Source organism: Acomys russatus, chromosome 12 (genome assembly GCF_903995435.1).
Source record: "Acomys russatus chromosome 12, mAcoRus1.1, whole genome shotgun sequence".
NCBI classification, from domain to species: domain Eukaryota; kingdom Metazoa; phylum Chordata; class Mammalia; order Rodentia; family Muridae; genus Acomys; species Acomys russatus.
The window spans coordinates 4,052,221-4,076,817 of NC_067148.1; the positions used below are offsets into that span (position 1 = coordinate 4,052,221).

General features: G+C 45.0%; 1 pseudogene; it reads right to left on the reverse strand.

Moving 5' to 3' along the window:
* Positions 1-2,454: 2,454 nt before the first annotated feature.
* LOC127196665 (60S ribosomal protein L21-like) overlaps positions 2,455-24,597 on the reverse strand; it is a 102,353-nt pseudogene continuing 80,210 nt past the window's right edge.

A 24,597-nucleotide genomic window follows, 5' to 3' on the forward strand; every position in this document is an offset into this window, starting at 1 on the left:
TCTAGAAACACCAGGCAGTGCAGACTGATTATTATGCAAGGGGAAAAAAAAACCTTTAAGCAGTACAAAGGGTTAGCTGCATATACCCTTGTGGGGAATGTCTGCGCTTTGTATCAGGTGCACAGAACTCCTCCATTCAAAAAGAAAAACAAAGCAAGTGAAAAATGCAAACAGGGAGAGAAGTCACATTAAATTATAGCTGTGCTAAAGGGTAAGCTAGGACATATTAAAATATTAGAGAGCCTATTTGCACAAATAGGAATTCACAAGGGGACAAGATGCCTTCTCTACTTCAGCGCTCCCACCTCTGTCAGAATCAATGCACCAGCAATAAACACAGCCTTCCACCTGTCAGCCTCACCCGACTCCATTCTGGAGGTATCGACAGGCCTGTGTGTAGCTCAGATTGTCTCCACCCTGGCACTTAGATCTCTCCGTGCCCCTGCAGCACCCCAGACCAAGGAAGCATTGTCTGCAGCATAACCCTGCAGACATTGGCATCTTTTAATGCTGCCAGCAGAGAGCCAACTTAGAAATCCACTGCATTTTTAATCCCGCCCACTGCAGAACTCACTTGGGTCTTTAGAGGGGCCCCAGATCAAGGGAGTCAGAGTAATACTCAAAAGTCCCCCCAGGTGAGTCTCATATGCAAAACCCTTTGCTTCAAACAGACCCTTCAAGTGTGATAACAAACCCCATTAGGAACAGCCATGCCCCACATTAAATCTGTCATTCCCACGCCTTCTCCAGACTCAGAAGTGGAATCTGTCTCTATTTTGCCAGCTCTCTAGGTGATTCCTGTATTCACAGTATTTGAGTCCCACATCCTAAAACGTCACCTCTAATTGCAGATTGAGTGCTATCCCCTAAGGAAGGCGGGGTGTATGGTCTTATACACATACAAATATCATGAGATAACAGCCAGGGTGCACTGGGCACAAAGAACACGCTTTGAGCAGCTGCTACAGCATTTGCCTTCTCAGCAGTCCAAAGGACTCGAGTGTAGGGGGTGCTCGTGACTTGCTTCATGTGCACAGAGATCCTCTATTAAAAAAAGAAAAATAAATCAACGGCAAATGCAATCAGGGGGAGAAATTATGTTAAACTTTATTTGTGCCAAAGGGTAAATATTAAAATACTAGAGAGTTTATTTGGGCAAATAGGAGTTCATGAGTTGGGTAGCACCGGACTGAGATGCTATGAGGCCCCTGCCCACGGCGAAGGAGAAGGTGTTTACAGGGCTGTTATGGGGCCATATTTGAATGCTAGAAGTGTTAGTTGGCAGCTATTGGTCAGACATCTTTTGCTTCTAGGATATGACTGTTTGTGTTGGGGTAGGTTTTACTTGCTTTTGTAGGAACTCAGGGCACTGGTGCCACCTTAGTCTAATGCCAATTAGTGAACACTAGATACTATCTCCTAGGCTGACTGACTTATTTCATCAGAATCCCCACCCCCATCTTTTAATGTCAGGAGGAATAGAATACATTATCATCAACACCAGGGAAAGCAAGACTGTGTGAAGGAGGAAAACAGGAGTCACAGTATACATAAGTGTTTAGAGTCTTCCTTTGCCAAGTTTATATTTTCACTTACGTTCAGTGTTGGGCCTTGATCTACAAGGCAATGACAGACACAAACCAGCAGGTATGCCTCTCCAGATAGTGATGGTCGGAAAAGAAAGGCTTCTTGTCCTCACCAGGCTCTCTGTAATGGTTCTTACTAACTTCTTAGAGCTCAGCTCAACAAGCTTCTAGGAAATGGTGCCGCATATCCTCTCGGGGCCACTGGGTGGCAGCAGCAATCCAGTTTGTGGTCCAGCCCAGGTGATGGTGCGGGAAGATGGTTTTCCTTTGGTTAGGGTTCTGGTCATAGAAAAGTGGGCTCCTTAGGCAGCACTCAGCATATCAAAGATTCCACTGACAACCACAGATGCTAAACGGAGGGGGAAAAAAAAACAGCGTAACTGTTAATACTTCATAGTAAATGCAACATATTTAATCTATAGAAGGAAAAGACATTATAACATTTCCAGACCCCTAAGCATCTCCTGTATTATGTCCTTAGCTCATTGACAAGGCTGTGGGCGTTGAGTACTGAGGCCTTCGCCGTAGAGTGGGGGAGCTATAGTTGTAACAGGTTTGAGAACTTGCCTGAAGTCCCAGGCAGGCAAGTAGCAGAAGTAGGGTATGATGCTCGCGGGACCACAGGGGCTGGATCCGCCTGCAGACATCACTGCATCACAGCAGCCTGCTTTGGGTATCAGGCACCGGCTGAAATGTGCTTTGAAGGATAGACGGGAGTTGCATCACAGTGTGTGTGTGTGTGTGTGTGTGTGTGTGTGTGTGTGTGTGTGTTGGAGCATTAGCTAGCAAAAATAGCATTTTTTTTTTTTTTTTTTTTTTTTTAAAGAAAAACACTTTACATTCTAGGTCCTGTATTTCTTTTTGTACATCAGGCCATGAATTCGAACGGAACGGGTTCCAGCATCTCAGGCTCCTCCCCCTTAGTCCTCACACAGCGAGCTTCTCTGCGTGGCGCAGGCTGGTGCTCCAACTGGACCCAGGTGCCCTTCTCCTCGGCTTCCGTCTTCTTCTGGTCCTTCTCCTTCACGCGCTTCAGAAAGCTGTCCCTGCTCTTAGAGTGCACATTGATTGTCTTGGCGAGAATCTTGCCCTTAACCCGCTTGTTCACAATGACGTCCACAGCACGCTGGGTGACGTTGAGGACTCTTCCGGTTTTGCTGTGGTAACACTTACGGGCATCCCTTTTTGAACTGTGCCCATTCCCTCGATGTCTACAATAGCACCCTCTTTGTAGATTCGCATGTATGAAGCCAAAGGAAGAACTCCATGTTTCCTAAAAGGCCTAGAGAACACACAGCCAGTGCCCTCCTCTTTCCCTTCCTGTTTGTCATTTTGGCGAGTTACTGCAAGATGGCTGCCGCAGGCAAAATAGCAGAACTTTGATGAGAGGATGCTACTATTGTTTCAGGCCCGTCTCAGGTCCCAGGGCTGATGGTCATGAGATACAAGAGGCATGAGTACTCTCTAACTCAAACTGCAAGGGTACTGAAGGGCAGTTTCTTGGAATCAGAGGAGTCTTAAACTAGGAAGGGAATAGTGTTTCTCCTTATATGATATGAACCTGAAGTGGCAGGTTTTATGTCACATGAAGTGTCAGTAGGAATATTTATTAGTGAAATCTTCCTCTATACTTGTTCCTTTGTATCTAAAGGACACATGCACCTCTCATTCAAAATTCCTCTTCACCCCACTGAGAGAAATGCAGTTATCTTTTTGCGGTTTCCCTCCCCTCCCTTTCCCACCCTGATCTTTGGTTCACTCTTACCAAGGATGATTATTTGCATTGTGCCCCACAACTTTGAAAAGGGTAGTTGTGATATGATTGAGGGGGATTTGCTATCAACCGAGAGATGTGCTTCATCCTACTGAAAGGTCTTCCTGTATAGACAACCCTCTGGCTTTGTAAGGTCAAAAAGACATGCAAAGGTCAAATGGATGCTTATCTCTTTCATGCTCAAAGTCAGAGACAGCTTGGTGTATTTGCATCTGTGTATGTCGGGGAGGGGGAAGTTCTGTTCCCTTAACTTATTATAATTATTGTATATGAATGGTTGTGTTCCCTAACTTTATTACATATAATACATAATGCACATGTATATTTATGTTCCCTTACCTTATTATTAGAAAAATATGATGGCTGTGATGGCTAATCTTCGCCGAATTTGGAGTCCCCTAGGTGACACACCTTAGGCATGTCTGTGAGGGTGTTTCTAGAGAGGTTTAAAAGAGGAAGGAAGAGCTACCCTAAGGGTGGGCAGCACCATCCAGGTGCTGAAATCCAGGACCGAACAAATAAAATAAAATAAAATAAACAGTTAAACAGTAGCATTCTCCTGTGGCTGCTTCCTGACTCTATATGCAGTATGGCCGTGTCTCATGCACTTCCTGTCGTAACTTTTGCCATTCTGTACTTCCTTCTCTCCCTTAAATTACTTCCTGGTAGGTGATTGGTCCCACCCCTCGCTTGCCATGCACTCTAATATGATGCCCCTTGAACAGACTGCTGAGCAGTGCACTGTGACTGTGTGGCCTTGTCCCATGCCTGCCCCCACACGCCTTCTTTGTTGCGCTGCTTGGCTGCTTTCCTTATTTGTTAAGCCTCACGCTTCTTCTTTAATTGGATTTGCTTTGTGTTTTGATACAACACATCCTTAATGATTTCAGAAAGCACTGTCTAGGGAGGGTATTTGCCAAAGGTTTGTGGGTCTGAATGTTACTCTACCTTCACTGAAATTTCTCAAGGAATATGTTCTTTTAATTTCCCTCTTAACTCATCTTAGTAATTTCTTTTTTTTTTTTTAAATTGGTAACAAGCCATTGTGTGTCAGCTATATTAACTACATTGTGTAATTTCTGTTGAAATTATTTCAGTTAAACTTTCATATAATTATTATGATAAGTTGGTATTTTGGACAGATTCTCTTTCTGTAGTCCAGGCTAGAACTCACTAAGTACCTCAGGCTGGCTGCAAACTCACAGCAAGTCTCCTCTCCCAGTCCCTGGAGTGCTGGGGTTAAAGGTTAAGCCAGCAGCCTCAAATGGTCAGCTTTCTTTCTTTCTGAGGTGACTGGATTGAGGCAGGGTCTCACAATGTAGCCCCAGCTGTCCTAGAACTTGTATAGACCAGACTAGCTTTGAACTCACAGATATCTTCCTGCCTCTACCCCCACCACCATACTCAGCTCAATTTTTAAATCTTATATATTAATATTTTTTAACAAAAAAGATAATGCGATTCAATTGTGGCTTATGTGGGCCTTTTAGCTATTTTCAGTAAAAAGGAACATCCCGCCATTCTTTTGGTAATACCAACCACAAATCTTTTTCACAATCATTCACTTTTGTTACAGCAGTGCCTTCTGGGATTGTGTTTAAAAGTATTATTCCTGGCCTAGGAAGATGGCCCGGTTGGTAAAGACACTTACTGCCAAGCCTGATGGTTTGATTTCAGTCCCCAAGCCCATGTGATAGAAAGAGAGAACTGACTCTTGAACAATGTCCTCTGACCTCCCACACATGGTAACACATGAACATTTCCCCACACCCACGCTCCAAATGTGAAAAAAGCAAAAGACTATTATTTCTATGTCAACCTTGAGTACCAAAATAATCCACAACTTAGTTTGAAGCAGAATAATTGGCATGAAGCCAAGTGGGGCTCAAAGTGAGGGAAACACTAGTGTTCTGGCAAGATTTAGAAAATAAGGTCTTCTAATAGACTTAGGAGCTCGTCTGTATGGTGATCCCAAACTGATACAGAGACACTGGTTTGCTTTAAAATACGTCTCTTTCTCTCACTAAAAAGGAGAAGGTGGTTAAGGTTTTAAAACTATGACCTAATTCACTGTTCTTTATAGTGTAAAAAATGGTCCTTGCTGGGTGTAGAGGTACATGTCTTTAGTCCCAAGCACAGAAGCAGGCAGATTTCTGTGCGGTTGAGGCCAGCCTCATCTACATAGTGAGTTCAGTTAGCACTATGTAGTGAGAACCTTCAACAAACAAACAAACAAACCAACCAAACAAACAAACCAAAGAGACAAACAAAACAACAGAACTGGATTCTTCAGCTGGTAGAACTGAAGATACTTTTAGCTAAAGTGAAAAACTATCCAGGTCATACTAAGTGCTGTATCTTCTTCCATGATGCCCGAGTGCCTATACCACCACCTCTGCTCCTGATACATAGAGTAGTGCACCATCCTGTCCTGTAACACACACACACACACACACACACACACACACACACACACACACACACACACACGCAGGGCAGCATAGTTTTGCTGTTAGAATGTGGTTCCAGGGTTGAGGATAAATCCCCATGGTAGAACATTTGCCCAGCATATCTAAGACACTAGATTTTATTTGATTCCTAGTCCCTATAGCATTCTGTGTTGTTCCCTATCTCCAAAAATGTGGCTCCTAAGGCCAGACTTCCTAGGTTCAAATTCTGCCCCATCTACTGCCTGAATAACATGGGGCCACGTTGTTTAAATTTCTTGAGCTTAAAGACACATCCCTTACTGAAAATGGCCGCCTTTTGAAATGAAGATAATGGTGCATCTGTGCTCTGGGACTATGGTAAAACACAGCGATTTATCTTCTACAGAGAACCAAGAACACTATGGGGTTCCTGACAAGACTCCTGTGCTGCAGACACCAGTATCATCTGTTATGAATGATCTGTACGTATTGTGCCCTCTAGGCTTGTTAATGTCCAAAAGAAGATGTAGTCATTTAGGGTTTATTGAGAAGAATCTTAGGGAGTACAGGTCCTTTTCCAAAGCCTTATAGAGAAGATAGATTTAAACTGAAAACAAATGCTCTTGACATGGTCTAAGCGATTACGACAAGGGGAGCTGGCTAACACTGAATCCACTCAGGTGTGTGAGAGGGAAAGACAGGGGTGCCTCAGAGAGAGGGGGGTCTTTGTGCAGGGTTGAAATACACAAAAAGGAAACCTTAATAGTCAAGGAAAGGAGATTTGACTTTACGTTGACATATTAGGTGTTTACCAATGTTTTAAATGGACCAGTGTGGTAGTTAGCTGGAAGAAAGCCTTCTGACCCAAATTATAGTTTCATCTTCAAAGTAAGACACTGCTGTGTAGCAGTTCCCATCCCATTAAGTTATTTTCTCCTTAGTGGAAGAAGAAGGCTCATCAGTCCCAGAAAGATAGGAAAACATACAAGGCCTGGGAAGAAAATGAAACTTGCAAGACTCAGGAGATTCCTGAAAATTATAAGGTTCACAAGCTTTTGCACCCCCAAAGCCATATAAGCAGTAAAGACTTGCTATGGAGATGTGTGGGGATCTCGGGGGTGCAGCTTTTGTGAGTCATTGCATAGGCTTCAGTGGCCTTTTTAAAATTATATATATATGTACACATACACACACACACATACACACACAGTGCTATATATACACCTGCAGGCCAGAAAAGGGCACTAGATCTCATTATAGATGGTTATGAGCCACCATGTGGTTGCTGGATTGAACCCTTTATCGAAACGTGACCCGAGTAAGCTCACTGGTTCCCTACAACTTGGGAAGAGCTGTTCTTTTGGTCTGCTGTTGGTGCTCTATCTGGAGTGAGCACACCTTTGTTCAGAGCTCCTTAGGAAAATTCATGCAACATGCATGGAGGAGAGAGCCAAGGGGCTTCTGAACCTCAGTATACCTGATGCTGCCTTGAGTAGTGGGCGGTTGAGAGTGAAGGGCTCCCTGGGGGTGCTAGTCCTTCACACCGGAGCCCAGTCTGTAGGCTGTAAAACCAGGGGTTTTGTTTAATGAGGTGTCTGCTTTTCCTTCGTGAAACCCTGAGGTTCTATGTGTGAAAATTAAACAAAGACGGGTGTCGGGAGAAAAACCCAGGACAATGTTCCTGAAAAGATCTGTTCCTCTATTTCCAGGTTTTAAAGGATAGACGAAGGGGAGAAAAGAAGTTTAAGTACAGACCAAACCTAGCACCTAAAAAAGGCACTTGGAGGCTGGAGAGATGGCTTAGCGGCTACGAGTGTGTGATGAGTGCTCTGCCAGAGGACCCGAGTTCAGTTCCCAGCTCTCATGCCAAGAGCTCCATCTCCAGGGGATCTGATACCACTGGCCTTGGTGGGCACCTACACACACACACACACACACACACACACACACACACACACAGACATACACATACACATTCATACACACATACACACATACATACCACAACACACACATAATACACATGCACCACACACACACACCGTAACATACAAATACACACATATACACACATGTGTACCACATACATACACACCACAGCACACACACATACACACACATTCATGCACCCACACACACATACACCATACCACACACACACATACATACACACACACACCACACACCAGACATATATACATGCAATTAAAATTAAGCAAAAGCTTTGAAGGCTTAATACCAAGTGAATACCACAGCACATTCTGCAGGAAGCTCAAGAAGGCCCTTGCATATTGGTGTGATCACATTCCAGACTCCAGGAAAGAAATTCCTTGTCACTCCATTTCTGTTTGAGTAGATAGATTAAAGTTTTTAGCTCATGGCCTTCAAACTTCTAAGAAGCTAGACTTAAGACCTGTTATTACTTTGTGTTTAAACAATTACTTTGAGGATTATCCTAAATTCATTGACCATGAGTTTTTATTTCATTAAAATGGCAAACAACTCATAGACCGTGTATAGTAGATAGGTTTTGAGTAATTCCCTCGGAAACAAATATTTTAAAAGATCTGTTATACAGACTGCATTTTCCTCCCTGAGCTGAAATGAGCTTAGTGATGCGCTGGTCTAGAACCATGATTGTTAGTGAGGATGGCTTGTCTTCAGTGAGACGCTATCTCCAATTAGCTTGCTCTGGCACTCTGCTGTGCACCCTGCAAGTTTTCCGAAATTCTAGTAGTCGGCTCTGCTCAACATTGTGGTCTCTCCTTGTGATGATGGAAGAAAAGTTAGTAGAGGAAAAACTACATTTCTCCAAGATTTCTCCATGTCAACAAAGGCTTTGGCAGGCATGAGGCATGCTTGATTCCAGCGGAAACTCTTGTTTCTCTACACTTCTGCCAACCAGGAAGCTAAGATAAGCCTTCTCAGGACTCCACCTTTACCAGAAAGCAATGACTATGATTGCCCATGCTCGGGCTGTACAAAGACACAGTAGGAGCAGCCCGAATTAAGCCCGTCTTTAAAATGCTGTCCGTTTCATCATTACTAGCAAGATCCTTGAGCACAGGGCATCAACAGAGCAGCTGTGCGTCCTCGGAGAGTAAGCTGTCCAAGGTGCCATTTCCCGATCGGATCATGCTGCTGTCTCACTCACAGTTCCTATTCAATTAAAGCATTCACGAGTTCCAGCAATCCAAACTGGTCTTTACATATGTAAACATTTTCCTTGAGAAAATACATCTTTTGTTTGCTCCTATTATTTTTCATACACAACTTACCTTAAAAAAAAAAAAAAAGACAAATATATGGTTAGATGTTGATAAGGCCAAAATATAAGGAAAAGCTGAGCTAATCATCCTTACATGATGCTTTTAAATTTCATACAAAAAGCACCTGAGTTTTACCAGCAGCGTCCCTGACACACAGTCACTGCAGAATGCCTGCTGTGATTCGAGGCGTGAGAATGAATGTTAGTTCAAGGGCTTGCCTATCATGATGTCTAGTTGGCATTCTGAAAATAATTAATTTTCTTAAATTCTAGCACTATAACTAGCCATTAGATCCCTTTAAAAACTCTTATTTAAATATACATATCTCATTCTTTCAGCCCTGTAGAGTCCCTTCTCAAGTGTGTGTTAGAAGCATCTTAGAATGAAGCCAGTGCTGGACCTGGGGCACAGTGGGGAGCGACAATGCCAGACCCCACAGAGCAGTGAGCCTGGTGACAGGTGGTGTCAGTGATGCTGCACGCATGGTTCCTTTGTCAAAAATCTGTGTGAAAGAGAGGGAAACTGAGTCAGAAAATGATTTAGGGTAAATGAAAGGGAGCTGTGAGCACCTACTCCTCTGTGAGGTCCAGGCTGGCTTTAGTACCACCCTTGGTGCCCAGTCAGGAGGCCAAGGCAAGGGTACCAACTCTTTCTCACCCCTGGCTAAGTCCGTGGGCAGTGATGTCTTAAGGATCACTGGCTAAACCCAAGGAAAAAGAAGAAAACAATAACTGTAAAAAAAAAAAAAAAAAAAAAAAAAAAAAAAAGAAAGAAAGAAAAAGCCTCAAAGCTAAAAGCAAAACAAAATGTCATGATTTGTGCATTTTTCAACAAGACCGATTTGTTCTGTGGTAGCAGATAGAGTCTGCATTTGATTTCTACAAGATATGCAGTAATGGGTTATGTACTCCAGGGAAAAACCATTCTTAAGGGAGAGAGAACGTGATGGATTCACTTCCTAGGTGAGGTTTATAACATGTGGCAGTTTTAGTGCGAGCAGGTATTTGGTCTATAAACTTGAAGGGCTTGGCATTAGTGGTAGCTCATTTCCAAATGAAGAAGAATGCAACTCCCCCTCTCCCTCTGGTTATTAATCCTCCTGGGGAGAAGCAGGAAGATTAAGTGTTTTCCTGATGTTCTGTTTGCCTGTCATGGTAATGTGCACACGCCCGTCACCGGCACCTGTGTGCAGCACGCAGCCCTGCTGCTTCTGGTTGGTAAAGGAGCTGTTCACGGCCAGGCCTGGGCCTCATGCTCAGCTGAACGGAGTCAGGGTTATTTCTGCTCCTTGTTCAGATGCTCCCTCTCAATTAGATGCTCCACGATTAGCTGCCTTGCAATTAGAAGCTGGGTTTCTTGTTCTGTGAACAGCCCGTTTCCCTGTCCCTCGAGGCCATTTCCCGTCCTCCCTCCTCAAAGCCTGCTGTTCCGCTTGTTTCAGTTTAAATGGTGCTAAAGAGAGGCAGAGCTGGCAGCCAGCTGGCCTCCCAGAGGGCTTTGGAGACCACCCCCAGCACTGGGGGTCTCTGGAGACACTGGCCTCAGCTCAGCAGGGTACCACATGGCACCATCCCAGCGGGGAGTGGTTCCGTTCTAGTGAGGCTCACTCAAGTCAACAAACCTCATGAAAGACTGTCGGGTAAAGCAAAATGCCAAATTACTTATTCACTATTAAAGTATACCTGCAAAGCAATATATTGGTGTCAGCCAGTCCGTTCTCTTAACACAACTACCGTCTGCCTGGGCAACCATGATGTTTCTTGGTGACAGACTAAATGACTCGGGATGACTCAGGATCAATTGCTACATGCTTTCTTGAAGACAGTCTACTTTTTAGAGATTAATTTTGTTTGTTTGTTTTGTGTGTGTGTGTGTGTGTGTGTGTGTGTGTGTGTGTGTGTGTGTGTACATGTGTGCAGGTGTCTGGGGAGGCTAAAAGAAGGTGTTAGGTCCCCTGAATCTAGAGTTTCAAGTGTCTGTGAGCTGCACAACATGGGTGTTGGGGAACAAACTCCTCTCCTCTGAAAGAGCAACAACGGCTCTTATGTGGTAGACTGTGGAGAGAGAGAGACAGAGACAGAGAGAGAGACAGACACACACATACACACACACACACACACACACACACACAGAGAGAGAGAGAGAGAGAGAGAGAGAGAGAGAGAGAGAGAGAGAGAGAGAGAGAGAGAGAAGGCAGTGGTTTGTAATGAGGGGATTTTACACGCAATAAGCTTGATAATATTTTTGTCTCTCTGTTTTTCTCTCTCTGTCTCTGTTTCTGTCTTTTTCTCTCTGACTCTGTCTTCTCTGTTTCTCTCTCTTTCTGTCTGTGTCCCTCCCCTCCCCCCTCTGCTGCAACAATGTAGCTGACACTGGCCTTGGACTTTGTAGTCCTGCTGCCTCTGTCTCCCAAGTGCTGCAATTACAGGATGTGATGAGTCCTTGACCCGAGTCCCCCATTAACAATGTGTCCGGCAGAAGCCTCCCTATCACTGACTGAGGACTTAGCAGCTCTCCGATTTTCTGCCATGTCAGCCATTTACAGGTAAGGCCTGCCTCAGCTGCCTTCCCAAAGCCTGTAGCAGATGGGCCGCCATGACCCATAAAGAGGTTTTGCTCCCTGCTCCAACTCTTCCATCTTTCTATTTCTGCTTGATGATTGCAATTTCTGGCCTCTTAGAGTATGGCGCGCAACAAATGAGGAGGTTGCTCAGTTCAAAGTGAAGGTTCTATGCCTCTACTTCTCAAGGATGGCGCCTTACAGCATAGATAAGCTAAAGACCCCATCATCGATCTATTTGTCCAAGCTCCAGGCCTGCTTGCTGTAGGCAGCCTGATTGATTCAAGGTGGAGTCGATTGGTCTTAACTTTCATTCTTGGAATTTTGTGTTCAGGTGCCAAACTTCAGTGTGGAAAATTTATTGCAACTAGTAAACACGAACATTAACTTTTTGTGTTTTGGTTTATTTACTCAGATTAAATTCCTGAAACAAGAACTCTTGTTGTTCATGAGCGTTGGTGTACGGTGAGATTGAGGGTTCTAGAATTTGTGTTTTATTTTTCCTTTTTGGAGGGATAGGGTATCCTGTAATCCAGATTGGCCAAATTTGCTTTGTAGTCAAGGCTGGACTTGAGTCCTGACCTTCCCCTTTTCTTCTTGAGTCCTGGGATTTGAGGCATGGGTTCCATGGCTTTGGAGTTTATTGTTTCTATGCCTCAGGGTTGAAACTCTGCTTTAGACACCTTGCTATATATGCACTGAGAGTCTTAAAGATGTTCATCGTACCAACAAAACGTGTGTTCTGCACTTCACCCCTGGAGCTGTTCCCACAGCATTCTCTATATTGCTTAATTTCTTAGCAATCTTATGAATTATATATTATCAGTGTTCATTTTGCACATGAAGATACTAAGTCAAAGGAAGACTAAACAACTTGGGGCCAGCAGATGGCTCAGTTGGTAAAGTGCCCATTGTGCAAACATGGGGGCCATGTTAGGACATGAAAATGGATGGAAAAGTTGGGTACATGGCATGGCCTGTAATCTCAAGGCTGGGGGTCGGGGGGGGGGGGGAAGACAAAGCATCTCTGGAGTGCTGCAGCCAGCTAGTCTTGTTGAATCAGGAGCTGATTCAGTGTGAGTCACTACCTTGGATTCGAGGTGGGGTGACAGGAGAAGGAGCTCAACTTTGACTTTGAGCCTCCACATGCACCGGCATGTATGTGTGTGTACATCGTCACACAAAGGCACACACAAAACACATACGTGGATATACCACACATAACAAATAAAACAAAGCAACAGCAAGAAAGCCCAATTTATCTAGTCACATCACTAAAAAGCTCTGAGTCATGTTGGGTGGTGGCAGGACACACCTTTAATCTCGGCACTCCAGAATTAGAGGCAGCCAGATCCCTTGGAGGCCAACCTAGTCCACAGAGTAAGCTGCATGATAGCCAAGGCTACACAGAGAAACCCTGTCTCAAAAAAAGGTTCTAAGTCTAGAATTTAACCTAGATGTCTGACTCTGGCACTGACTATGGTTGTCATTGCTCATAAATACAACAATTTTGCTTAACGAGTCTGAGGAAACATAGATAAACATACAAAATGAGGCACTTGGGTAGCAGTTGCTGTGGTTTCTAATAACTGGTATAAACAATATTCTTGGTATCATGAAGTTAACCAAGGTTCGGCATAGTCACACACTGGGACCAAGACGCTTTAAATATATTACTCGTTTTTCATTTGCTTTTGAGACGGGGTCTTGCTGTGTGTGCTACTCTGGCCTTGAATGTACCCCCATCCCCCCTTAGCCTCATGAATCTGGGGTTGCCTGAGTGCGTCTGTGGTAGGGGAAGTATGAATGGAAATGAGAAACAGATACAATTGTCTGCCAATCAGAAGGTAAAACCAGAAAGGAGGTATAGTGGACAATACCAGCAAGAGCACAAGAATTGGCCCTTCCTCCAGCTGATGGGCGTGGAACTCCTTCCAACACACTGTAAATAATTTGACAAAAACTCCTGAAAATATTTTAAAATTTAAAATGTACAAGATCTTTAAACAATGGTGTTTTTGTGAGACTCTGTACTATAAAAAGTAAAACTTGTACAATAAACAAAACATGTAAGAAAAACTGTTTTTATAATGTATGTACAGCAAGGCCAAATTTTGTGAATAACAAGTAAGAATCTTTCTGTATTTGCATAAAACTTTTTGAAGGCACAGAAAAATGGATGGCTACAAACCAGGTTAACTTGACTACACCAAGCAGGGAGCATCACACACACACACACACACATGCCTTTTCATGTCTTTGCATTGTTACAGCAAACATTCAACATTTATGAATTAACTTTTATTAAAGAAAACCATCAAACTATAGAAATGATTATGACCTATGGGTTAAATTAAAAGAAAAATGCATATGCATATTACATTAAAAGAAGCAAAGTAAGCATATGCACAACAGGAAAGAAGTCGTTAAATTCACAGGTAGATAGAGCTAGAAAAAAAATCATTCTGAATGAGGTAACTCAGGTCCAGAAAGAGACATACGGTAGGTATCCACTTACGTGTGGATGTTAGCAGGCTGCAGTTCACAGAACCACGAGGGGGGGGGTGTGAAGAGTTACCAGGTGGGAGGGATGGATATCCCTAGGAAGGGGAAATAGAATAGAGAGGTATGGATGGATGAGGTGGGGCTTGGGGAGGGAGGATCAAGTGGGGAGGAAGAAGGTGGAGAAGGATGAGAGAGGAAATACAGGGGAGGGACAGCTAAAACTAAGGGCCGTTTGAAGGGTTGTATGGAAACCTAATACAGTAGAAGCTTCCTAAAATATATACACATGTAAAGACAATCTAAATGAAATCTCCAAAAAATGGGGGAGACATTATTTGGACATTTCTTTTCACCAAGTGAAGCACCCAAGAATGGGGATGGGTTACATCTCATCAGGTTGTTGACCAAAGGGCTCCATTGGAACCCCAAACAACTTAAGCTTTTGCCAAGATTACTTTCCACAAACTGATGGTAAGGCTCTATTGTTGAAGACAACACTTGCATAACTCAGTGAACACAGTGAACAGAGAGGTTGAGCTATTGCCTGCCCTGAGCTAGCTTGTGTTCGTGGTCCTGGAAGATATGCAGCTATTCCCAAAGGATAAGGGTAAACACCCACCTAACCACTAACCCTTTATCTACAATGATGGGCTGCCAGAAAAATGTGCTAAGTCAACAACAGCACAAAGCTGTGGGAGTAACCAGCAAATGTCTGATTGGGCTTAAGCCCACTCAGTGAGATGGAACCCATCCCGACACTGCTTGGATGACCAAGAATCTGAGACTAGGCAGGAGGGACCTAGCAGGAAACCAAATACTGCTACCCAGTTCTGCTAAAGGAATGTAGCAGTAAAAACACATCCTGCTAGACTCATAGATCAGTGCCTTCCTCAGCCATCGTCAGAGAAGATTCCTCCTGCACCGGATGGGAACAAATACAGAGACACTCGGCAGCACAAAGTGCAGGGGTGGGGTGGGGTGGAAGGAGGGAGGGAGGGAGAGAAGAAGGGAAAGAGAGGGGTTGGGTTTAGATAGGAGGGGAGGAAGGGAGGATATTGTAGAAGTTTGGGAAGATGAAACTATAATCAGAACATCCTGTATGAAAAAACGTTAAAAAAAAAGAAAATAAAACCAACCTAAATTATACATACATACATGTATGTATTGTATGTATGTATGTATGTATGCATGTCCGTATGTACGTATGTATGTATGTATGTATTGTATGTATGTATGTACGTATGTACATATGTATGTATGTATTGTATGTATGTATGTATTGTATGTATGTATGTACGTATGTATGTATGTACGTATGTATGTATGTATGTATTGTATGTACGTATGTATGTATGTATGTACAAGTGTGGCTGCCGAGAAGACAGGGATGTAGCTCAGTGCTAGAGTGCTTATTTAACATCCATGAAACTCTGGATTTGATCCTTAGTAGAACATTAAAAAAACAAAAGGTTAAGACTATTTTGGATTAGAAGACTTTATTGTTTTTAATCTATCTATATTTTCTGAATATTAACTTAATAGCAATGGACATAATTTATTTAAAAATTTTCTTGAAGCCGGGCGGTGGTGGCGCACGCCTTTAATCCCAGCACTTGGGAGGCAGAGACAGGCCGATCTCGGTGAGTTTGAGGCCAGCCTGGTCTACAAAGCAAGTCCAGGACAGTCAAAGCTACACGGAGAAACTCTGTCTCGAAAAAAAAAATTCCTTGAAGAAACAGAAAACTCAAGGTGGGGAACTTGTTCCCAAGGAAAAATATAGACTTAGAATTTATTCTGGAAAAAAAAAAAAAATGAGAGTGTGATTGATGAAGCCCACAGCTGACTGCCACAGGATGACCCAGTGAGCAGTTAAGTGCCTGAAAATGTCTTCTCCATTAGAGGGCGACATCTCCCGTGTCACTATCAAACAATCTTCTTGTCACAATACCCGATGAGGAGCTTCTGTTGTTTCACAAGGGCTATGCTTTTCATCTAAAATGCTCTGATTTCTTCTAAAGAATGCTGATCTTCGAAGAGAAAGAAAAGAATTTGACACAGAAGAGGAAAGAAAGAGCAAAAAGAGCCCAAAAGGCAGATGTGTAGAAGCAGGGCGTGGCGGAAGCTCGGGGTGTGGCGGAAGCTCGGGGTGTGCCGGAAGCAGAGGGTGTGGTGACCCCTGATTTCCGCTGCAGGATACTGTATGCCTGGGGATTCTGCAGCCGGACAGCCCCATGGTTGTATCTGTTGGGAGCACTGGCGCTCTGACTTCTGTCGGTGTGACAAATGCCCCGACTAAATACAACTCAGGGGAGGAAAGGGGGCCTTTCAGCTTACAGTGTCATGATCCTGTCCAGTGCTGGGGGGGAGTCAAAGCCAGAGCTTGAAGATAGGCATGCTTAGCATTCCAAACACGCACTCCACAGGCAGAGGTGTGGCGGGAACCATGAGGGAGGGTAACTTATGCTCAGCTTTCTTACATAGATCAAAGTCCATTGCTTAGGAATGGTGCTGCCCACAGTGGGCTGTTAACAATGGTTAGCAATTAAGGTAATCCCCAAAGCACATGCCCATGGGCCAAGCTGTTCTAGACTCAAATGAAATTCTCTTACTAGAGACTTGACAGCTGAAGCTTCCCAGGACAGTTGGGGACTGACCTTTGCGCTTGGTGTTAAGATAGGACTTTTCAAAGCTAAAGACAGCTGGCACCTGTCACACCTGTCACCTGCCTTTGTGGAACTGTGTAAGGTAGGTGCATTTTAAAGGAGTTTAAGATGGAGAGTGTATGTGGCATTTATTAAGCGCCCATGAAGGCAGATCGTTACAGCAGAAAAAAATCTTTTCATTTTTCTTCACCTTGATAAGACCAAAGCTTTATTCATACAGTAACCCAGATCTAGTATTTTCTTAAGATAAAATGACATATAGAGACAAGGAAGTAGTCACTAGAATATTAGAGAAATAATTCTTATCCATCACTCTGGATCATAGCACTTGAGTGGAGAAGACCAAAGACTAGACTTGCTATTTTCTTTTTTCGAGGCTCTTGCTTGGGAAGAGGACTCTAAGGTGAAGGGAAGAATAGCTGGCAATTTATTTTTTACTGTCTGGGATGTCAATTGCACAGGGCTGAACTCTGTTGTTGCGGGGAATGTCATTGGTCCCTCATTGGTCCAGCGGAACCAGGAGGTGAAGAGCTGACATAGAGGTGATTGGAGGCTTATTGTAGCTGTTAGTGGTCCTACGTCCTGGAGGGTTGAGCTAATGATAAAGTAGAATGCTTTTTCCTTTTATGTCCCTTTGTGTCTGGTATTTTCAGTTGTTAACTCAAGGTTGAAAGAGAGCAAAATAAAAACCTGGAAATAAAAGCAAGTAAAACTCTCTATGGTCTGTGCTAAATAAGATAGGAAAGAAAAGACTTAGGCTCTTCAACACCAGTTAGTGTGGATGTACTGGGAGAGGCCCTGCCTGCGCACATACTAAGACACACTCTTACCATGAGCCAAGATGATGGTTTAAAGGAGGACTTCCTGTTCTGTGCTTTCTTTTTTCCTCTTATTTTAGAGGACTACAAGTAAGCAGTCCTTGAAGGAATTCATTCCATGCCTCTCTCTAGTCTAATTTCGCCTAGTCCTGGCCTCTTTTTACCCATAAGAACCTCCTTTGGTTCTGCACATAAACAATTTAAACCACTCCAGCGTGTGGAACATGCACCTGCCAGTCATTCCCTCATCCTGCTGTTCCTCTGGCTTCTTGTCCTTATGTCGAAGTTCATCTGAAAGCTTTCTGTCTTGTTGTCCACCCCCCCCCCAGCCCCAGCCCCCACACTGTCACATCTTCATCTACCCTTTGGTCCTTTGGCCCCTCCTCCCTCAGCAGAATTCTTTGAGTGTGGGCTTCGTTTTGTCCTCCACTTCTGGCTCAGAGGTCTTCTGCCTGCCCTTAGAGCCTTCTAACGGTCTGCCCATCTCTATCCTCGTTGGCACTGGCAGACCAGAGTGGCATTTTTCTTTTCCATTTCTGGTACTAGGCTAAGACCAGACAACATGCTTAAAACATCACTCTCTATCGGGGACCTTAATAGAGACAGTATCCAACATTTCTAAGCCTCTTCTTTCTTTTTTCATTTAAAAAAAAAATGGGCATATGTGCATGGGCACATACGGGCAGCAGTGCCACGAGCACCTTTCTAGTATAGACACAGCTGGATGCCTGGCATTAATCACCCTGTTTCCCTCTATCTCTATATGTAATAGATTTGCAAGTCTGCCACATACCTATCAGAAACAGTGCTTAAGAATATGCCAAGGCAGCCAGGTGGTAGTGCGCCACGTCTTTAATCTCACCACTCCGGAGGCAGAGGCAGAGGCAGAGGCAGAGGCAGGAGGCAGAGGCAGGAGGCAGGAGGCAGAGGCAGGAGGCAGGAGGCAGAGGCAGGAGGCAGGAGGCAGAGGCAGGAGGCAGAGGCGGAGGCAGAGGCAGAGGCAGGAGGCAGGAGGCAGAGGCAGGAGGCAGAGGCGGAGGCAGAGGCAGAGGCAGGAGGCAGGAGGCAGGAGGCAGAGGCAGGAGGCAGGAGGCAGAGGCAGGAGGCAGGAGGCAGAGGCGGAGGCAGAGGCAGGAGGCAGGAGGCAGGAGGCAGGAGGCAGAGGCAAGAGGCAGAGGCAGAGGCAGGAGGCAGGAGGCAGGAGGCAGAGGCAGAGGCAGGAGGCAGGAGGCAGGAGGCAGAGGCAGAGGCAGGAGGCAGAGGCAGAGGCAGGAGGCAGAGGCAGGAGGCAGAGGCAGAGGCAGAGGCAGGAGGCAGAGGCAGAGGCAGGAGGCAGGAGGCAGGAGGCAGAGGCAGAGGCAGGAGGCAGGAGGCAGAGGCAGAGGCAGAGGCAGGAGGCAGGAGGCAGAGGCAGGAGGCAGAGGCAGAGGCAGGAGGCAGGAGGCAGGAGGCAGGAGGCAGGAGGCAGGAGGCAGAGGCAGGAGGCAGGAGGCAGAGGCAGGAGGCAGGAGGCAGAGGCAGAGGCAGGCAGGTCTATGTGAGTTTGAGGCTACCCTCATCTACAGAACAAGTTTCAGGAAAGCCAAGGCTGTTACACAGAGAAATCCTGTTTCAAGAAGCACCCCCACCCTCAACACACACACACACACACACACACACACACACACACACACACACACACACAGAATCTGCCAATGTTCATTGCCCTCTCTGGCTGCCTCACTCACCCTCTGATCTCTTTCCTCTCTTTCTCTAGCATTACACCCCTTCTCTAAGTATGCTGCCCGCAGGACCCTTTGAAAACACCAGTCTGATCACATCTTACCTGTTCTGGAAGACACCAGTGACTCTCCTCTGTCATTTGGAAGACACTACACCTTGTTTCGCTGCCCCACGCTGAGGCCTCTCACCCAGGCGCCTCGCCTCTTTAGCCAGGCTCTCCTCAGTGTCCCTTGAGACACCCTGTTCCATGGCTTAGGCTCTATCCTCTGTTCTCAGTACTACTTTCTTCCTTCTCCCTCACATGGTGATTTCCTCCTGGGTTGTAAAACATACCCCCCTCCCCCGCGCCCAGAACTTCTCTTTTCACAAGCCTTCTTTGATCTTTTTCAGGAGGGATAAACCTTCCACCTTCTCTCATCTGCTCTCAGATCGTGGTACCTCTTGTGTTTGAAGTCTTATCGCAGTGCATTCTAGACAGTTGAGAGCTATCTGAAGATTGCGCCAGGACTGCAACTCAGCCATAAAACCGTCTCAATAGCTTATCGCACCGCTGTGACCAGAGCTCAAGAAATACGTACGGCATGAAGATGCCTAGGGATACTGGGAACATGCCGCCAGGACCAGAGTTACAGCAGAGCTAGCCTTGTGTTGGCATGAGTGTGAAAGCACTATTTGTTCGGAAATTCAAAAGGTCTCAAAAGATTGGTCGCCGCAACCAATCCTAAACCAGTGACTTTTGCCTGGTGTGCACCAGGTGAGACAAGCCGCTTGGGGGCAGCAGAGACACTCCGCACCTCTCTCTATGGCTCCAGGATCTATCTGGCCAGATTTCTCTTTAGCTTTCATCAATAGCTCGAAGTACAGACAGACCCAGCTTCTCTCTGTCTGAGGCTCAAACTGGAGGTCCCACTTCGCTAGCGATGTAGACGGACTTGCCGTTAAAAGTGATTAAAACGAATTAAGAAAAATATGAAGAAAGTGATTAAGAAGTTGTTTGCTACTGAACACCGGAGTAGGTTTAAATCTCTCACCAGACTACTGAAAGTTAAGCCACTTCCCATAGCAACGGCATATGCACAAAGATGGGCAGCACCTCTGCCTGGCATTTCTCAGCAGTGTGAGAGGAGTCGGGAGGACGGCCACAGCAGTGCTCCCATAGGACAACTAGTAATTCCTCCCGCTGAGTGTCAATGGGAGCCCTGACTTTTCTATATGACTGTCTTCCCCATGAAATCCCTATTTCAAGAGCAGGGCGGGCACAACTCTGGCAGTATGGCTTGTGGTTAGCAATGAATGCCTCTTCAGCTAGTTTATGAGAGAGACTCAACCGAGGTTTCTCTTGTGTTCCGTCTTTGAAAGCATGTCCTACTAATCAATTCGACTTTCAGTTTTTCTAAAGAAAATGCTTCCCTGGGAAAGGTAAGAGGCTGAAGAAAATGTAACTGAAATTAGCTTCATTTTGGGTTTCTGCAGATGCAATGGCCTCCACAGCAACGGATGAAGGCATCGTGGCTTCCGAAACGAGCCTTTCACCGAGCTATGAAGAGCCCTCCATGAATCTTAGCTTATAATTATGGCTTGATTCTTCGGGGGCACGTTACAGGCAAGCACCTCCGGGCTTCATTCCCCAGCCGAGCCTTCTGCTCAACTCGGCTCATCTGGTGTGCTTGCCCCTCACCCTCACCCTCTGGTTATTTGCTGATGACTATTTAATTATCCCTGGCAGGCTTGAGAAACCTCGGTGATTAAGAGTTATAATACTTTGTTCCATTAATCTTCCTGGGTTCTTTTTCATTTAAGAAAATCAAAATGTTTCTTGTTAATTCTCGGTGTACCTGCAGGAGCTTGGTAGTTAGTGTTAGAGGGAAATAGAGCTGTAATAATGGTAATTGACCGCCTCGGTACGCAGCAATTAGGATGCGTGTGTGCTGGGAGGTTTGGGAGGCTCACCATGCTTACTTAAGGCTCACTTAGACCATAAGCCTACACTCTGTTGTCTATTATAACGTGGACTCGCATGCCTGTTCCTGTGTTCATCTGCATTTACTGAGGAAGCATTGGCCCATCCCTACTATTTCCCCATCTAATGTGTAAGGAGCTGGTGTAAAATTTGTCCAGTTTTTTGAGATGTATTTTATGATTTTGAACCATGAGTCTGTGTTTGTGTCTCCACTGCGTACGTATATATGAAAGCTGTCATCACGAGGCCAGACTTGTTAGAGCCCTTGGAGCTGGAGCTACAAGTGTCTGTGAGCTGCTCCCACTTGGGTGGTGTGGGGACTGCACTCCCTCTAAAAGAACAGTTTGTGCCTTTAACCACTGAGCCATCTCTCCAACTCCTGTATACTTCTAATCAATCTTTGAGATTATCACTCTTTCTACCAAACTATTGGACTCACCAAGATTCATGGGGAAGTGGGTGGCCCGGGCCATTGGGATTTGGACTCTTCTGTTATTGACTTTTCCTAAGAAAGTTTTCACCGTAACTAAGGCCGCATGTTCTATTGACAAGGAAAGAAGTGTGGGAAGAACAGGAGCAAGCTCGATGGTCCAGAGTCTAGTTAATACTGCTGCTAGCTTCTATGTTACTAGCCGTGGATTTTTCTTTTTTAATAAATGACAGTGATAAGATTTTCATTGAACTGATGATCTTTCATGGGTCGGGAAATGGGAGGGCAGCAGTAGGTGGCGGGGGTGGGGTGGGGTGGAGAGTGGGGTGGGGTGCGGATGCTTCCCAGGATGGGTCAGATGAAACATACACCTGCAGCTGAGGTGAGTGCTGGGTGATGGGGACTTAGTGGAAGTCAATGCCTTCTTCTAAGAACAGCAAATCAAGCTAGTGGTCACGGGCACAATCTGCTTGTAATATTTGTTCTGTCATATGCCGAGGTAATTGGATCTATCTAAGATGGGTGGCGCCAATCTGATTAGAAGTAGTCAGAGGAGAGTTTGTATTTGGAGGAGACTATGTTCTGTTTTCAGTGCCCTAGAGGATCTTCAGAACTGTTCAGCTAAATTTAGGCTGTGTCTTTTTAATTACCACTTTACCATTGCGACCCCATTACTGCCTCTGAGTGATGACTTTGTTCATTTTTCACTTAAGGGTAATGAACGGCTTGCTTAATCTAGTTCCGTCATTCAACTTTGTCCCAAGGAGGTTCTTCATAGACAATTTCCATTTTAATCAGAAGTAAACGGGACTGCTGCCTTTAGAGTGGTTCAACTGCGGGCTTACTGGGAGTGTTATCAACTTTGATCTTTATCCAATTTAACTTTTCTGCCAATGCTTCCAGTAATGTTCTTTAGCCTGAAGAAAGCAGAGCTCACAGTGTGGCAATCTCCTAGACCTTCCCAAAAGACAAATGGGGAGGGGAGCATTGAGAGGATGGGAGAAAAGACAAAGACACAGACTACAATGCTGGTCTTGGCCTATGTGGCAGTGGGGAGCCTGGACAATCTTCCAGGACAATCTGGGATTTCTCCTTAACAGGAGTCCATGTGGAGATTCCTTTTGGCTAGCCAAGGTGCTATTGAACAAACACAGTCTTCCCCTAGTGTTACTGTCTACAAGCCTGATGACAGCCTGGGCTGAGGGTGATTGGCACGGAGGAGGCCCAGTCAGTGCTCGGCTCTGGAACAGGCCTAATGGCATCTATGGTGATACTGGCAGCCAAAGTCGATGGCTGGGCAGCAGGCAAAGCCTTCTGTTGTTCAGCTTGTGCAGACCACAGCATGGGTTTTGCTTTTATAGCCTCCAGATTGCTTCTCTAGCCTTTGAAGGGGAACAGTTAGGATGCCGGCAGCCCGTTCTGTTTACGGCCCATCCTCTGCTCTGTCCAGAAGTCCTCCCTCCTTGTCCGCTTAGTCATCTTCTGCAGTTATATTTCCCATCCGCCTGTCTTTCTGGATCTCCACGCCCCCCCCCCCCAAGCTCCTAGTCTTTCCTTTCCCTTCAATAACCTTGTTGAGATCGAATTGCATAGTAAATGTCACATACTTAAAGAGTCGAATGTCATAAGGTTTGACGTATGCGTTTACTCAGGGGAATTATCAGTTCAGTCAAGATAATGAACGCATTTCTCACACTGAAAGTTTCACGACACCCCCGGTAAAGAGCTGGCAAAGATCTCTATCTTTGCTAAGGTCCTCTTTCTAGGGTCTTACATAAATAAATGCCCCCTCCCATTTTGTCATCTGTTTTTTTCACCCAGCACAAATATTTGGAATTCATCCACACTGTTGTGTATATCTAAGGTTCACTCTTTTCTTTTCTTTTTAATTGCTGAGGGGTAATCCATTTCTATGGACATATCACAGTTTATTATATTTACTATTATTTATTGAGCAGTCATTTCTTTTATTCTATAAATCCATAGTTTTAAAAGCTGGGAGAGCTTTGCAGATAACTTACCTGAGAACATCACTACACAGGTTAGTTAACTGGAGCAGAACTCTCTGGCCTGTGCTTGCTGAATCCCAGGAAGAAGACAGGCACTGAGGAGGAACACTTATTAAAACAGCCTTTGGGCTCTAACCCAGGTAGACTGTGTCCCATGTGGAATAGATCAATCAAGTCATTTCTTTTTTAGAGAATTTGTATTACATAAGACTGCCCAGCCTGCTCAACGCTGAGATTATATATAGGTGTGTGATGTCACACCCCCTCCCCCAACTAGCTGAAATTATATGGTCAAAGCCATAGAAGGTTAGGAGCCAAGGCGGATATAAATACCGTTTTTTAATTTTAAAATCAGATTTCCTCTCCCCTACATTGTGTGAAGACCTGTAACATCAGACACACGAAGTCTGACACCATCTGTACCATGACTCGCTTTACCGCCTCAGGAAGGCAGTGCTCCAGCTCCAGGGCTCTGAGCTACACTAACAGTAAGCTCATTCTTCCGCGCGCGTGTGTGTGTGTGTGTGTGTGTGTGTGTGTGTGTGTGCGCGCGCGCGCGCGCTGTTTTTGTTGTTGTTGTTGTTACCATTGGTATGAATAGCAGCAAAGTAAGACTATCCCTTGTGATTAGAATTATTTTACTTTAACAAATAGCCATGACCCCGCTGGAGAAGTCTCTTGACCTCACTGCATTTTAATACGTCTTTATCTACAAGTGTTGTCATCGCTAGCTTTGTTTCCTTAACTTTATGGATCACTACTTTAGATAGTCTGGGGTTAGCAGGACACACAGAGCAGCATGCACAGAGACCAGGGGACTGTCCAGATCTCTCTCTCTCTCTCTCTCTCTCTTTCTCTCTGGTTTTGGGGAA